Source organism: Arvicanthis niloticus, chromosome X (assembly GCF_011762505.2).
Source record: "Arvicanthis niloticus isolate mArvNil1 chromosome X, mArvNil1.pat.X, whole genome shotgun sequence".
Taxonomy (NCBI): Eukaryota; Metazoa; Chordata; class Mammalia; order Rodentia; family Muridae; genus Arvicanthis; species Arvicanthis niloticus.
The window spans coordinates 36,864,825-36,883,114 of NC_047679.1; the positions used below are offsets into that span (position 1 = coordinate 36,864,825).

At 36.7% G+C, this 18,290-nt stretch overlaps 1 pseudogene; it reads left to right on the forward strand.

The window, feature by feature from the left end:
• Nucleotides 1-386: 386 nt before the first annotated feature.
• LOC117694906 (aldo-keto reductase family 1 member B1 pseudogene) lies at nt 387-8,929 on the forward strand (annotated as a pseudogene).
• Nucleotides 8,930-18,290: the final 9,361 nt, after the last annotated feature.

An 18,290-nucleotide genomic window follows, 5' to 3' on the forward strand; every position in this document is an offset into this window, starting at 1 on the left:
TGTTGTGGTATTCTTTTCTGCTTGCTGTCCTCACATCTTTCTTAATCTAGAATTATATGTAAACTTGAAGGGGTCCTCAAGTCCTTGCCAGGCAGAGTCTCTGGAAATCACAATCATAATCAGGCATTGTTGCTGGAGCAGATTAATGATCCAATCACTACGATACAGAAGAACACAGAGATGTATATTGTCAACAGTAACTACCACCCTTAGAAAACATTTGGAAAAATAAAATTGTTAGTACAGATAGGTTGACATGTTTTAACTACTGGCTTTGGTATAAAAAAATCTTAGGAAAAAATTTGAAGTTCAGAAGGCACACTCTTATTAGTTAAGCTAGGGACGTTTTATGGTTGGGAACAAGAATAGTGATAGCACTGGCTGACATGACTCTGACTGAGGCTGAACTGGCCATGATTAATTTCCATATACCCATTTTTGCACGTAGCATCATGATATGATTTATTAAGAACTGCTGATGAGAATTCTGAGGATTTAAAATAGATATGACTGATTGTTTGCAGAAGTTTAAATTTGTCATTTTTTTAAGATTCTTAAAAGATTACTCTTAAAGATAAATAATAAAATAATTACTCCTTTCTTTGTAAACCCAAATAACTAATAAGAGAACAAATCATTCCTAAAAACCCATGTACATTCATAACAAAGCAATTTGTTATATATTAACAAAATATAATCAAACAAGGTAGTTAGGTAGTTTCTTCAGCCAGTTTCTCTTACTGGCAGGCTGTTATTTGGGTTTACAAAGAAAGGAGTAATTATTTTATTATCTAACTAGTCATATATATATATATATATATATATATATATATATATATAGTTTTTATTGACTTGTAATTTTGTATATGCATATAATAAATTTTTGTGAAGTTGGCCTCCCATTCTCCTTTCTAGTTACTTTCTATTCCTCTTATCTGTCATGAGTCATCTACTGCCTTCTTCAACCATTTTTCCAAGGATTTGAAATTCTCTCTAGTACTGAATATTATTTTTCTTTGGCAGGAATAACATTCTCATTCAAACAGAATTTATCTCAACCATATAGTAGAAAATATATACATTATATACAGTAGTGAGCTCTGTAGAGGCAATAAACCAAGATGTCTAGTGTCATAATGACATTTAATTACCCAGAAAGATGTTTCAACTAATGATCTAAAAGTATAGGAACATTACCATGTAAATATCCAACAAGCTTAATTGTTCTGTTTTGATTTAGTTTTGGTTTTTACCATCAAATGGCTTTAGTTATAGCATTTTAAAATACCTAACAGTTCTTGGAAATTATAATGTGGCCATAGAATTAACATAATACCTTCTACAACATTTCATGAATACTAATGAGTGTAGATGTAGTAAGATAAAGATTTTGAAAGTTTTAGTTACAATATAGGCTACTACAAATAAAATGTGTGAAATGATGAATATATAATACATATATATGAAATGAAGATTAAAATAAAATTCAAAATAATTTTAGTTAAAAACATATCATATTAAGTGAAATATTAATTATGGAAAAATATTGTAAACAGTTATTATGTTGATGCAAAAGGAAAGTATAAGTTTTCAGTTTGAACAAGTAAGCAAATTATTTCTATATATTTTCACCTAAAATTTTTATTAGAAATTTTCAGGTAAAAACATTTTTCAAACTATTTTTAGAAGCCTATTACTATTGTTTATTTCAGAAACACATGTATAGAGGGTATACCATCATACAATAACAACCACTTGTATCAAGAAGAACTACTGATCTCAGAATCACTTAATTAGGAAATTCCATTTGCGTAAGCTTATTAATTTTTCTTTAACAGATAAATAAGAACATCTTAGCATTTCTTAAAATTTTTAAATTTTTAATTTTTCTAAAATATTTACAACTGCAGAAATAAAAACAAAAAGCTTCTGGAGTCTTACTGTATGTACCAGTATGTTTTCTGCATGAATTGTTTGATTTAAAGGGATTATATTGGGATAACTATGGCCAGGGTCTGTAGCATGAAGCAGTTACAGCTCTGGAGCTCAACAACAATGCCAAGATGCCTACCCTGAGCTTGGACAAATAAAAGTATTCCTCTGGCCCAGTGACTGAGGCTGTAAAGGTTGTAATTTACACTGAGCATTGCCACATTATCTATAAGCAGGTGTGCCAGAATTAGAAAGAATTGAAGGTGGCTCTCTAGGAGAAATTCAAAAGAGAAAGTACCAGGAGATCCTTATCATTAACAAGTTGTGGTATACATTCCACATCAAGAGCACAGTGAAAGGTGACTATTAGAACATGCTCAATGACCTGAAGCTAGACTACCTGGGCTTCTACTCTATTTACTTTCCATCAGCCTTTCAGATGGAACCTGACTATTTTTTATTGGAAGCATCAGGCAACACATTTCCCAGTAACACCAATTTTGTGGACACATGGATGGTCATGGAACAGTTAGTGAATGAAAGTCTGGTCAAAGTAATTAATGTCTCTAACTTTAACTGAGAAGATCACAAACCCTGTTTGAAATATACACCCACATCAAGTGCCATCTATACCTAACTCAGGAGAAGTTGATCCAATGTTGTCATTCATAAAGCATCATGGTGTCTACCTGTAGTCTCATTAGTTCTTCTGAGAGTTATAGGGCCAAATGGATCACATACTTCAACATAAAACAAGATAAGCTGAAACTATTAGAAGAAAAAAATGAAGAATAACCTTGAACTCATTAACATAAGAAGAAGACATTCTAAACATAACACTGTTAGCACAGGAACTGAGATCAACAATTAATAAATAGCACCTCAAGAACTGAGAAACATTTGCAAGACAAAGGACACCATTATTTGGACATATTGTCAGTATATAAAAGAGAAAAAAAGTTTTACAAACTACACAAATGTTAAAGATAATATATAAAATGTATAAAGAAGTCAAGAAACTAGATATCAAGAAAAATACCACAAACAATGCAGTGCCAATCTAAACAGAGAACTCTGTCTTTTTTGAGGGTTTTTCATTCTTTTTGTTTTACTAGCATTTTTTACATTTTATTGGTTATTTTATTTATTTACATTTTAAATATTATCCTCCTTCCCAGTTTACCCTCTACAAGCCCCCATCTCTTCCCACTGCCCCCTGCCACTATGAGAGTACTCCACTACCCACCCACCCACTCATGCCTCACTGCCCTACCATTCCCCTATGCTGGGGCATCGAGCCTCAACAGGACCAAGGGACTTCCCTCCCATTGATGCCAGATAAGGCAATCCTCTGCTACATACATAGTTGGAGCCATTAATCCCCCATGTGTACTCTTTTGTTGGTGGTTTAGACTCTGGGAGCTTTGGGGGGTTCTTGTTGGTTGATACTGTTGTTCTTCCTATGGGGTTGCGAACCCATTCAGCTCTTCAAGTCCTTTCCCTAACTTCTCCATTGGGGTCCCCAAGCTCACTCTAATGTTTGGCTGTATACATCTATATGTGTATTGCTCAGACTCTGGCAGAGCCTCTCAGGGGACATCTAAACCAGGCTCCTGTCAGTAAGCATTTCTTGGCATCAGCAATAGTGTCTGAGTTTGGTGTCTGGAGATGGGATGATCCCTAGGAGGGGCATACTCTGGATGGAATTTTGTTCAGTCTCTGCTCTACTCTTTGAGTCCTGGGAAACTCTTGGCTCTGGAACTTTCTGGTGGCTACTCCCAGTTCCCCCTCCCACACTGCTACACATCTACTTTCAAATTCCTGACCCTCTGTACTTCTCCCCCATCTCCTCCTCTGAACTGGTCCCCACTCGTCCCTCCCCTCCTATCTTCCTTCCAGATCCCTCTCTCCCTCTACTTCCTGGAAATTACTTTCTTTTTTCTTCTTAGTAGGACTGTAGCATCCACACCTTGGATGTGGATAATCTTTCTTCTTGGGTATCATTTGGTCTGTGAGTTGTATTGTGGGTATTCCAAGCTTCTTTTTGGCTAATATCCACTTTATCAGTGAGTACATACCATGTGTGCTATTTTGTGACTGGGTTACATCACTCAGGATGATATTTTCTAGTTCCATCCATTTACCTAAGAATTTCATAAAGTCATTGTTTTTAATGGCTTCCTTGTGTAAATGTACCACATTTTTCTGTATCTATTTCTCTGTTGAGGGACATCTGGGCTGTTTCCAGCTTCTGGTTATTATATATAAGGCTGCTATGAACATAGTAGAGTGGGTAGGTCAGTGGGAGAGCACCCTCTTGGAGGCAAAGCGGCTGAGGGCTGGGGTGGGGAGTTGCAGAGGGGATATAGGGTAGGGGAACTTCATTTGAAACATATATAAATAGAATAATTACAAACAAATTGAAGTAAAATATATTAAAGTAACCAAACATATAACAAAACAAAACCCTGTTTTAAATGATAACAGGTATAAAACATTTTTTATCAGTTATGTTTGTGTATTTGTTTGTGTACCTGTTTGTGTGTGTGTGTTTTGTATGTATGTGTATGGTTGTTCAGGCACACATGCCAAGACATATTTGAGAACGTGTGAAGACAGCTTGTAGGAGTTAGTTATCTCCTGTTTCTAAGGATTCCAACTCATTAGCTTGTGCAGAAAACAGCCATTTTGCCAGCTGAATTTTGATTTATTTTTAACACAGAGTCTCAGTTTATAGCTTTGACTTCACTCAGACTTGTAGTTATACTTCTGCTTCCACTTCAGACTTGCTGGGATTATAAACATAAACTCACATGCTGAGCTTCTTAGTAAGCAATTCTTGAAAATTTTAAATTTAGTCTGAATATATGTTTCCATGAAGGAATTTTCTGAACATCTATTTTTCCACAGTGATTATTTAGTTCAGATATGTAAATACTAAGAAAAATAAGACATTTAATTACAAGTGCTAATTTAAATGCCCATTGTGTCAACATTTCTTTTGTTTGAACTAATTTTGTTTCCTCAGTGTCCATCAAAGTATTATTTACAAAGATGTTTCAGATGAATGCTTAGTAATAAGAATATTTATAAAACAAACATCTTTATTGTGCACTTATTAATATGTAGTGATGAGCTCTATGATTTCATGCATACTAATTTTACCTAGAGTATTTTATAACTAAGCTGGGATGCCAGGAAGTCTTAAATTTTGAGTGCAGTTTTGGCTCTATTCCATATGGAGACTAATTTTGGCTACTGCATGACTAATGAGATCAGTAAAGTTTAAAATAAGCATAGCATGTGCCCTGGCTTCTGGTTCTGAGTTTTGTTTTGCCATGTTTGTTGCTGTTGTTTTTCTGCCCTTCCTTATGGGATTTTTTTTTATCTTTCTACTGAAAATATGCATTTCTATACTTGCTACATTTTAAAAGTCAAGCATTACAAAGCCTATTTTGGTTTGAATAGGAAAAGTGTTCCCAAGCTGATGGTGATATTTTGGAGGTTCTAGAAATTCAGGATGTTGTGTCAAAGAGGATTACACTTCTCTTAATCTCTTCTTAATGGTCTCTGGCTTCTGTCCCATTTTTGTTACCCCACAATAATATCATTTAGGCCAAATACAGTGAGTTCAGCTAAATTTGAGGGAAAAAATTTGTATATGTGAGCCAAAGTTTTTTCAATCCCTTAAATTGTTTATAATGGAAATTTGGTACAAGAATGAAATGCCTAGTTAAAAAAATTAGTGTTTTTTCCTCCTTTTCTAACCTATATAGACCAACTTACTCTTGAAAATATTTTCAAGTGCACTTTATGTCACATCTGATATAGGAGACATAAGTAAGGGAAATTATCATTTAATAAATAGTTGAAGTGTTCTGTGGATAGATAGGTTTCCACCACCCTTTCATCACTGTGTGATTTAACACGGAGGAGAGAGCTAATTCAAAGAAAAATTCACAGTTAGAGCCTATGGTGGCAAAATCTCAACAACAAAGAATGTAGAGTACACACAGCGTCTTCTAATGCTTTCCAAATCCTATTCATGTGCAGGTAATGTTAACAATTTTAAAAGCATTCTGCAGTGCTTTGATAGTCTTTATCCTGACTGTTTTGTTGAAAGATTGACTGATTCAAGTAAAGTAGAAACATTTCAGGTTTATTTAGGTAAGAGAAGAGATAAGATTTTTGAAGAATTTTGTTTTGAAATTGGTTCCAAGTAGCAAACCCTGGTCTGACACATACTATGCAGTTAGCTGGTGATGGACTTTACCTTCCAAAATTCTTGAATTTTAAGTATCACCATACATGTCTAAAAAGAATGTAAAAATAAACTCTAAAACTTGTATTATAGCCTGCATGTTTTAAAGCCCATTTGATTAAGAGGATGCATGAAAGAAAACAAATCCTATCACAGTTGTATTACAGTAAACAATGTCATGCTTAAAAATCCACATACAACTTTTCCATTTTTCAAGATTAGGTTAAAAATTCAAGAAGGTGATATTTTTCAATAAAATTTTCTCCTTAATATTTCTTGGAATAGAATAAAATGTGTAATGAATTTTAGGTTTGCTTTTGATACATATACTCGTTTGTCTGATAGTTTCCTGTTTAAATTTTCATAAGCATACTTGAAATGCATGTATTTAAATAGTCATCATTCATAATGAAATGGTGTAGTAAGTATTGAAAGAAAAATATAAAAAAGAGGAAATGTATTTTAGATCACATGTATTACTGTGATAGATTGACTAGAATCAAATGCATTCTTTCTTCTTTTTATTTATTCTTCTCTCATATACTATAACCTAACCATAGTTACCCCTACCTCCATTCCTCCCATGTTTCTCCTCCCACCTCCACCTTTCCCCAGATTCATTATTCCTCCTTTTCTGTTCAGAAAAGAGCAGGTATCCAAGAAATATTGATTGAATATGGCATAACAAGATACAGCACAGCTAGGCCCAAATCTTCCTATCAAAGCTGGAAAGGGCAACCCTGTAGCCGCCAGCAGCTACAGGTAACTGGATTCACCTGAGAGGAAGGCTGGGAATGAAAGGGAATGGAGGGCAAGAGAAACGTGGGGCCAAGACAATGGATTCTGATCAAGGCCCGAAGTTTAATATTTTGCTTTCACATATAAAGGGGGAGCCCCACCCCCCAGAGTCTCTTCTTGGTTCAGCCCAGAGGATAGGTGAGGAGATAGGAGCTGGAAGGTGTCAAGGCAAGCTCAGCAGGTGGTCCATTCTTCTTAGCTCCTGTAACAGACTGCAGGGCACCAGGGCAGCAATGCCTCCCAGGTCTCACTGTTGTTTGGTCTATTGTGGTAAACAACTCATTCAGGCCTGCTCAGGCTGGCAGGCTGGCAGGCTGGGGGAAGGGCACACAACCCAATAGAGGGAAATGGTCACAAGAGAAGGCAAAAGAGTCAGAGATGGCCCCTGTTTTCACTGTTATGAGTCCCACAAAACCCCAAGCCAAACAACCATAAAAAAATAGTGACAATTTTGGTATTTTAGTTACTTAAAAATATACAGAAACATTAAATATTTGTGTTTTAATCCCAGGTATGGGATATGGGGCTGCTTCAGATTGTACACAGCAACTATGATTTGCCTCATGCAGCGGTGTGATTTTGTCAATGGCAGATAGTTCTTGTGATTATGTAAGTTTGGAATTCTAGGGAATTTTCTGAAGGTACATAAATACTAGGGCCCTGAGAGGTATGGGGGTTGTTGTTGGTCGTGGTTTGTTAAGTAGCTGTGCACAAAGAAGAAGAAAGGAGAAGAAATTAGGTATCCTGATGATGAAATTCAAACTTGTTTCAAGGAACTTGATACCCCTAATCAACAGGAAGTAGTTAAAAAATAATGTTGCCTGCTTTTCTTTCTACCCTTCGTTTCTCTTTTATGTATTGTTAGGGGGTTGATAGGGTTGAAAAACTGTGGAGAAGGGTGGAAGAATAGCAAATGTTGGCTACATAACATATATGCAGAGAACCTGGCACAGAACCATGATTGTCAGCTACATCTCTGGAAGCCTTTATGAGCCCTGGTTGGTTGATTCTGTGAGCAATTTTCTCCAGGTGTCCAATTCCTCTCTGGCTTCTAAAATCCTTCACCTTCTTCCACAGAATTTCTCCCAATGTTTGGCTGTGGGTCTCTCCATCTGCTCCCATTAGCTGCCCAAGGATGCATTTCTGATGACAACTGGTCTAGACACCAATCTACGAAAAGTTCATAGTATCATTAGGAGGCATTTTATGTTTTATGTATTTATTTATTTTATTGATTTTTGCCAGTAATGTTTGTTTTGAAGACTCCCAAAGTTGGGAGTCCCCCACTCAAGTCTCAGGAAGTCACGGCCACCCATAAACTCTCTCAAGACACTCTACCTGGATGCAATCAGCGGAGGCTTTATTAGGGAAGTTGGTTGGCCAAGGTCAAACCATGAGCTCTCCCAAGAACAGAGTTTGACCAAGAGTGGCAGGCTAAGAGGTCTTTTAAAGAGGAAAACCACAAGCCAGGGGAGTGAAGAGGGGGTGAGGGGTTGCCAAAGATACATAACATAAGAATAGCAAAACATTTCAATGGAACACACCATGAATGGTTTATAGTTATGAAAATTACTCAGTACACTCATTCTTCTCAAAAATGTGGTTTTACCATGTCACTGTGCCCTACCCTGTCATTTATCAACTATTTATTAACTATTTCTCACTTGTTCCAGCCATAGAGCCACAGCCTAGTCATTGTGTTTCGCCACCTGAATGACTTTCGTTCTTTATAGCCAGTTCCTGAAACTGGCCTGGCTCGCTTCAGAAAAAATTTTCCATGTCCCTAAAAAAACTTAAAAAGAATCTATATACTTATATTCTATAAAAATGATTTTTATAATTTTTCATTCTTCAGTTTCTATTCTAGATCTCTGTGTCCTGGATATCCAGGTAGTGTTGGGCATGGTCACCCTCTCATTGGAGCAGGCCTCAAGTTAGACCAGTCATTGGTTGTCTACTTCCACAAGTTCTGAGCCTCCAGTGCCTGAACACACATGCAGGCATCACAGGTTGTAGGTCAAAGGCTTTATAGCTGCTCAAGTGTCCTAGTCCCATTACTGGAAGCCTTCCCTGGTTATATAAGATGTCCAGTTCAGATTCCATATCCTTCATTTCTAGGAGTCATTGCTCACCCTACAGATTCCAGGAAGTTTTCACTGTATTAGGGTTCAACATGCCTCCCCACCCCCCAGTTTAAGTAATATCTCATATTTTCTCCCTCTATCTTTCTTTCTGCCACTTGAAGTCACCTGTTTCAATCCCCACCAGGCCCCAGTTCACTTGAAAAAAATTATTTTTTCCATTTCCAGAGAGATCCATGTATCCTTATTAAGGTACTTTTTGTTACTTAGCCTCTCTGTGTCTGTGTACTGTAGTGTGATGCAGTGTGATTATCCTTTACTTAAGAACTAATGTCTACTCCACTTATAAGGGATTATACACCATATTTGTCTTTTCTTTTTGGTTTGAGTTAAGGAGTTGCTCTGTGTCTTTTCTTTTTATTTAATTTTTTCTTTTATTAATTATTTTATTTATTTACATTTTTATAGGAAAAAAAAAAACTCTGTGGGGGGGAGGGAGTCTGGCAGCGGTGTTCCAAGGTGGTCCTACAGCGGGTCTGGGGCGGAGGGTACCACATTCATGCAGCAGTTGTGCGCAGGTGGTGGCAGCTGCGGTTAGGGGTTTCAGAAGTTGGCAATCTGGCAGCGGCAGCCCCAGGTGACACGTGGAGTTTCCCAAAGCTTTTATTGTTCATGGCATGATGAATGGATATAGGTGGTATGCGCTTCCCTGCCAAAAGCCAGGGGAGCCTGACTTTTATAGGGAGGGGAAAAGGGGAAGGAATAACTTAATTAGCTATACCCCTGGCCTTTTGATAACTCATTAATATTTAAATCTCTGGAGGTGGAGACTTGTTAACCACGCCCTCTACCTGTGTCCTACATGATTGATGGGTGCAGGTTAAATTGAGTTACCTCATCCAAAGCCCAACACATTTTAAGTCTTTTCCCACTTCCAGGTCTCCCCTCCACAAACGCCTCCCTCCATTCCTGCCCCCCACCCCCACTTGCCTCTAAAAGGGTTCTCACACACCGATCCACTCCTGGCTTAGCCCTCTAGCACACCACTTTGCTGGAGCAAGAAGCTTCCACAGGACCAAGTACCTTTCCTCCTACTGATGCCAGATAAGGCAGTCCTCTGCTACATACATAGCTGGAGCCATGGACCCACTCATGTGTAATCTTTGGTTGCTGGTTTAGTCCCTGGGAACTCTGAGGGGTCTGGTTAGTTGATGTTGCAGTTCTTCCTATGGGATTGCAGTCCCCTTCAGCTCCTTCCTCTAACTCTTACATTTGGGTTCCCAGGCTCAGTTCAATTGATTGGCTGTGAGAATCTCCATCTGTCTTAGCAGAGCCTCTCAGAGAACAGCTATACCAGGCTCCTGTCTGCAAGCACTTCTTGGCATCAGCAATAATGTCTGGGTTTGGTGTCTGCTGAAGGGATGGATCCCAAGTCGGGGAGGTCTCTGGATGGCCTTTCTTTCAATCTCTGCTCCATTTTTTACCCCTGTATTTCCTTTACACAGGAACAATTCTGGGTTAAAGATTTTGAGATGGGTGGGTGGGCCCATCCTTCAACTAGGGGCCATGTATATCTACTAGAAGTGGTCTCTTCAAGTTCTATCTCCCCACTGTTGGGTTTTTTGGTTAATTTCATACCCATTGGGTCCTAGGAGCCTTTCACATCCCTGGAGTCTGGTACTTTCTAGTAATGCCCCACCCTGATCCTCATCCCCACTGCTACATATTTCTGGTCATTCTCCTAGTCCTTTGGACTTCTCTCCTGTCTCTTTCCATACCTGACCCTGCCCTCCTTTCAATTCCACTTAGAAGGGGAAACAAAATAATCAAAGGAGGCAGAGGGAGGGAGGGACCTGGGTGAGAGAGGGGAGAGGAAAGGAAAAGGGGGCAGGATCAGGTATGGGGAGAGACAGGAGAGAAGTCCATGTTTGTCTTTATGTGTCTAGGGTGCCTCTGTCAGCATTTCTAGTTCTATTTATTTGTTTGTAAATGTCATTTTTTATAGAGTTGACTAATGTTCCAGTGTACAAATATACTGCATTTTCTTCTATCAGTTTTTCAGTTGAGGGGTATCTAGGTTGTTTCCAGTTTCTGGCTATTATGAATGAAGCTGTTATGAACATAGTTGCCCAAATGTTCTTAGTTCAGCAGTTAACAGGTGTTTACTTCAATGCTTAGTTTATTTATTATTATTTAGTTCAGATATTTATACTTGAATGTTATCTCAGTAGATTTGTCCTTCTTTTTAAAAAAAACTTACAATTATTCAAATTTAAAAGCATAAAAACACGGTGGAGTAAGACATAGTTCAGTGAAAGGACACTCATCTAGTAAGTAGTGTTCTGGATTTGGTCACCAGTACTAGAAAAAAAAGTCAAGAATTTAAAACATGATCAAGCCATGTAATTGTGAAATGTTAGATAACTAAATAATTTTTAGTGAAAGGATGATTCTTGAAAGGTTTTCATTAGGTTATATAGCAATGAACATTATAGAATAAATTTATAGTCTTAATATTCTTAAAGCTTGAAATACTTTACATAGCTTTATTTAGGGTCACTTTATAATGCTTGTGTCAAAAGGCATAATCAATTATAGGTCTGATATCACATCAAACTTTAAAAGTGAGGTATTGAGAAAGAGATTTATTCTCATGTTTAACTTATGCATTTTGCTACTTTTTGACCCTCATTCACTTTGAATCAAAAGATTGACACACTGGTAAACAGAGTTTATATTTGAAAGGTTGGCTAGGATATTTGGCATAACACAGGTGCATTTAAACTTCCTCAGGTTTATTTATTTTCTTAAATATAAACCCTATAAAAGTCTACATAGTTTTTAGTTGCCAATATCATTAAATATAATATTTTCCTTTATATGATTTTGTATCAGTTGTGAAGAATGTGAACTTCAACAACAGTAATTTTCTTTTTTATTGGATATATTATTTATTTACATTTCAGATGTTTTCCCCTTTCCACATCCCTCCCATAAAACCCCTATCCCATCCCTCCTCCTCTATTTTGCTTTTATACCATTTTAATTATATTTGAGTATTAAGGTCAGTTCTAGGTTGAGAAACTAGCAATGCAATAGATGCAAATAGTAAAGAAACAAGCAAGACAATAAACACAATAGTCAAAGAACAAGCAAAGCAATAATCAAAGTCCTATGATCACTCCAGTGATCACCATTTCTAAGGGATTATCAGGATAATCAAAATATCTGAGACAACTTTCCTGTCCTAGCCTGAAGTCATTTTCATGTCTGAAGCCTACTTACTTCCTTGACCTAGCCTAAAATTTAGATTCCTGTTTGAAATTAGTTCTTTGTTCTAGCCTAAGGTCAGATTCCTGTGTGAAGCCCATTTCTTTGTCCTTGGCCAACATCAGATTCCTGCCAAGCAGCCTATTTCCTTGTCCTTGGCCAATGTCAGACTCCTGCCAAGCAGCCCCCAAATCTCTCCACATCTCCCTTTTTTTATTTCCTAAATAGAACTGACTCTGTCTTAGGTTGCTCTGACAAGATTGCCTTCCTTACTTGTCATGGAATATGCATTATCAAAAGCAATACAGTTCTGTCTTAGTTTAGTAAGGCTCTGACCAGAATTTTACCTGTCCTTGGCTTGCTAGCACCACTGCTTCTGCAATTGCTGTGACACAAGAAGTTAAGACGGATGCTTTTGTTAATCATTTGGAAAAAAAATATTACTAATGTGTTGAATATATAAAAGTACTTTTAACTTGACAATTAAAAGAGCCACAGCACATGCACTAACACTTGTTTGAATTCCAGATCCTATCCCAACTTTATCCCTTGGTAACATAACATTATAGAGAACTGCAACTAACTTCCAAATATGTCTCTAAAGATGTCCAGATCCAGCCTTCCAAATGAAGACTGTTATTTTCAATATTGGATTGAATTTTAGACCAGTACATGATTGAGTCCAAATAACTCTTCACATTTAAGAAAAATACAAGAGTCATTATAACTTCTCTTTTCCCCAAGGTCTAAGGTGCTTAAGGGGCTGGCAGCCCCATGGGGAAAGTGACAATATCAATCAACTGGAGCTTTCAGGGTCTAAACTACCAGCCAGTCTGGGAACACACATGAAAGGGACCCATGGCTCCAGTTGTATATGTAGTTGAGGATGGCCTTGTTTGATAGGAAAGCCTTGATCCTGGGAAGGCTGGATGCACTAGTATGGGAGAATTTGAGGGCAGAGATGTGGGAATGGGTAGATAGGTAGGGGCACACCCTCATAGAAGAAGGTGGAGGGGGGATGGGATAAGGGGTTTTGGGGGAATTCAAAAAGGGGATAACATCTGAAAGGTAAATAAACAAAATATCCAACAACAACAAAAACAACAACAACAATAATAATAATGATAATGATAAACAGATAATGGAACTGGCTATTGAGACCTTTTGTCAACAATTTAATATTTAATATTGCCCATATTACTGGGATTCCTTATAATCCTCAAGGACAAGTTATTGTGGAAGTGGCCCATGGAACTCTAAAACAATATCTTCATCAAATAAAAAAGGGGAAAGTATACACTTGTTCTCTACAAATTTATTTAAACCATGTTCTTTTTATTTTAATTGGTTTTTAAAGAAAATTGGATGCCAAGGAAATTTCTGCTGAGTGTCTATGGCACTCTACAACTAGGCATACTTATGCCTATGTGAAAAGGAAGGATCTACTTACTGGCATATGGCATGATCAGGTATCTAATATGGGGAAGAGGGCATGTTTGTGTTTTTTTCTGCAGGATGCTTAAGGAGCATGGTGGCTGCCAGAATGATTGGTGAGACATGCTGATGCCAGGACAAAGAATGATGCTGACCTGTGAACTTGCTGAGTGCCCTGACAATGGTGACTGGGAAGCTGTATTGGAAATATGTTCCTGAACCACATTTGCTTTCTTATACCCCAGATGGGACAAATTGCCTTGCCTCAAGTTTTTAGACCTTGTGGAAAAAGCAATTTTCAAATCAGCCCATTATCATAGCAGCAAGAATGTCAAGTGGTCATTTTCTAATTTCACTTAGCTTTTTCATCTGAGAAAAAAGGTCATGTTTATATTTTACTGAATGTATATCAAAATATGGTAAACTACCTAGGAGATATCTTGCCTTTTCTGATTTTATTAAATTTTCTCATAACCTTAATCTTATATGAACTTTAAATAAAAATTCACAATATAAATTGCATTTAAACATCTGAATATTTTAGAAATAAGAAGAGTATTAAATAAGAGTCTACAAACTAGCCTGCTGATCAAATTAAAATAGCGTTTAATTTAACCATTTTTTATTGGCACTGTTTTGGTAACAAACTTTAATATCTGTGGCAAATGAGTAATTATATGAGTTTCCCCTCTCTGTCCACTCCCCAGTGTTTATTTTTATTTTCTCTTTTTCAGTGAGATTCAAGCATCCTCCTTTATGTACTCCTTGTTACTTAGCTTCTTTGTGATTTTAGATTACAGGATGATTATTCTATACTTTATGGCTAATATCTACTTATTAGTGACATTAGTGACATACTGTATTTGTCTTTCTGGGACTGTGCTACCTCACTCAGGATATTTTCTAGTTCAATCCAGTTGCCTGCACAGTTAATTATGTCTTTGTTTTTAATAGCTGAGTAGTACTCTATTGCACAAGTGTACCACATTTTCTTTATCCATTATTGGTTGAGGGACATCTATGTTGTTTCCAGTTTCTGGCTATGAGGAATACGGCTTCTAGGAACATAGATGAGCAAGTGGACTTGTGACAGGGAGAGGGCCTCAGGAGAAAAACAGAGGGGTTCAAGTGTGGGGGTAAAAGAGGGAGAAGAACTGGGATTGATTGGGGTGGCATCTCTTAAATGAGCTAGAAATGTAGGATAAGCACACTTTCAGGAACTTATAAGGGTGAACCTAGCTAAGATTCTCAGCAATAGGAGATATAGAACTTGAAATATACACCTTATTTAACCAAGCAAGACCTCCAATGGAAAGATGGGAACACCAAATCACCTACAAAATCTTTGACTTACAATTTGTCCTGCCTACAAGGTCCAAAGGGATAACATTAGAGCATAAATTGAGAGAATGGCTAACCAATGATTGGCCCAACTTGAGAATCATGCCATAAGAGAGAGAGAGTCAACACCTGACACTATTAACAATACTCTCCTATACTTGCAGACAGGGTCCTAGTAAAACTGTCCTCTGAGAGACTTCACTCAGCAGCCGATGGAAACAAATGCAGAGAACCACAGCCAAACATTAGGTGAAACGTGGAGAATCTTGTGTAAAAGGCCGAGGAAGGAGCCACAGAGTCAAGAGAACCATAAGAAAACATGCAGAATCAACTAGCCTGGTCCTACAAGAACTCACAGAGATGGAACCACCAACCAAAAAACACTCATGGGATGGATCTAGGCCACCCTACACAAATGTAACACATGTGCAGCTTGGTCTTCATTTGTGATCCCTAACAACTGCAGTGGGGGCTGTCTTTGACTTTGTTGTCTTATTATTGACCCCTTTTACCTGATGGGGGAGCCTTAAAAAGGCTTGAAAGGAGAAGATGCACCTAATCTTACTGCAACTTGATATGCCAAGGCAGGTTAATATCCAAGAGAGGTCTCCCCTTCTCTTATGAGAAAGGGAAGGTAGAATGGACAGAGAGGAAGTGACACTGAGGGACCAGGAAGAGAGGAGGGTGGGGAAGCTGTGATTGGGATATAAAGGGAAGAAAGAAAGAAAGAAAGAAAGAAAGAAAGAAAGAAAGAAAGAAAGAAAGAAAGAAAAGTTATATGAGGGGTTGAAGAAGTAGATCAAAAATTAAAATCACTGGGTTCAATTTCAAGCACTCACTTAATGGTTAACAACTGTCTGCATCTCCAGTTTGATGAGATCCAAAGCCCTCTCTGGCTTTCTGAAACAGCCTCACACACTTTCTGCACAGAAGACAAGCAGGCACACACTCATACACATAAAAACATATTAATAAAAATTATATGAGATATTATGCAAATAATTTAATATAACGATAGGAATAACATGCATAATTCTTTGAAAAGACTGCATCTTAAATTTTTATTTCTAATGAGTTATAAGGCTAGTTCACAAAAGTAATATTAAACATGCCATTTAATTTTTTAAGATAATCATACAAAAATTTAAAAAATTAAAACTTTTTAATTCACTAAATTTAAATTCACCAAATTTTTTTAAATAGTATTAACTTTTCAAATCTATATAAATATGGAAATATGTAGGAAAATATTCCACACCTAATACTGGGGTTTGTTTTAATAACTTTTGATTTCTTAGGCAAGCAATACCCACCCATGGATATTATTGTGTTCAAATTTATTTATTTATTTATTTATAAATTGCTCACAGTTTATTTATAAACTACAAAGATATATTTACTCTGGATGGCACATTTAAATTTTCATTTTTTCTTTGATGTTTAACTTAGCTAAAAGTTTTGATTGCTCTTCTTTCAGAAATGATCAGAGATGATGATTCACTATTTTTACAGTTGGTAATTTTAAACTGTCTATCTTGTATCCAGACTAAAATAATGCCATGATAGAACTGACTATCTTAATTTCCATTTTAGAATTTAAGAGAAAAAAATCTTGATGTGAATTAATTTGATGAATATAGTTATAAATGCCTTTTGGCATATATGTTTTAAATATTTGAAATTGACTTTCTTCATATTGCAATGTGTAATGATTGCTTCGACTCATCAGTTAAAATAGTGAAGTAAGAATTACTCATTAATTGGATTAATTTTCAGAGAAATTGATAATCTAACAGAATCTAAATATACAATGGCCAGCATGTTAAAACACAAAAATTAATCAATCTTTCAAGCTAATTTTGTCAGTTTTACACATTAAAGAGCATGATCACAAAATCTGGTGGTAGTTTTCCAAACCATTACTGTTTTTATGTCTGTTGAATTATAATAGATGTGACTTTATTGTTGATAACACTTTTGATGGTATTTAAATTATTACATAACTACTGGTGTTTTTTCTATAACTTTCATTTCAAACTAAGAAAGTATAGTGTATTAGTACTGTATTCAATAATGTTTATTGGCTTATAACAGTAACTTTTAATTGCCTATTACCTATTTTCATTTCGTTATAGAAAAGTATTAAGCCAATAAATAATCCCACTCATTGATTCTAGAGGCACTAAAATATCTTTTAATTCAATTTATTTAACTCATTTCAGCACTCTATGACAAGAACTGTCAACAAAATGTTGGCACTTCAAACCTTTGCTATGATTTGTTTGTTGACAATGGTAACAATGTTATTGCTGAGCTAAAAATATTTGCTTATGTTCAGTCCCCATTGTACCCTTTTCCCCTTCTGTCAACTGTTTCCAAATTCCATCTGTTGTATACCTGAACTGATACAATGTTGTGAAGAAGAATTACCATGTTATTTTTAAAATGTAGAAACATAGTTCACTAGAGTGAAAGTATCCAAAATTTAAAAATTAGTTTCTTTCCCATCAATATTACATGCAGTTCAAATTGAAGTCTGTATTTATGGTTTTCCTTCTAAACTCTCATATGTGTTTTTTTTAACAGAGTGTCTGTATTTGATGTTTACTACTAATACATTGAAGAGCTTATTTTCATATTGTTTAATATTTCTTTTGTAGCCAATCTCTGCCTTCAAAATTTTATTCATGTAATTTCTGGTTTCATTGATAATAATCACCTGCCCCAATATGGTAAAAAGCTATATAAAAATAGAAATAGAAAATGTTATTTTCCCCTTCCACCCCTGGCCCAGATACCTGTGGCTGGAGCAGTCTCTCAGCTGATCTGCTTCCCTCTGGAAACTGAGTTCAGAGGTACCCTAGGGAGGTCACAGACCTCAGAGCTGCAGAGGTACCCAAGAGAGGTCAAGGACCTCAGAGCTGCAGACATCCTAGAGAGGACATGGCCCACAGAGTTGCAGAGCAGGGGACACCATATCCTGAAGCATCCTAGAGGAGCAACTACATTCAGAGCAGCAAACACCTAGCTGGTCTACTACTGTGGAGACACCATATCCTGAAATATCCTAGAGGAGCCACTGTACCTAGAGCAGCTGGAGCTCAGGATCATAGAGTCATTCAGACCCTGAGGAGTTCTGACAAAACCAAGATAACTGGAAAGGTAGACTGCAG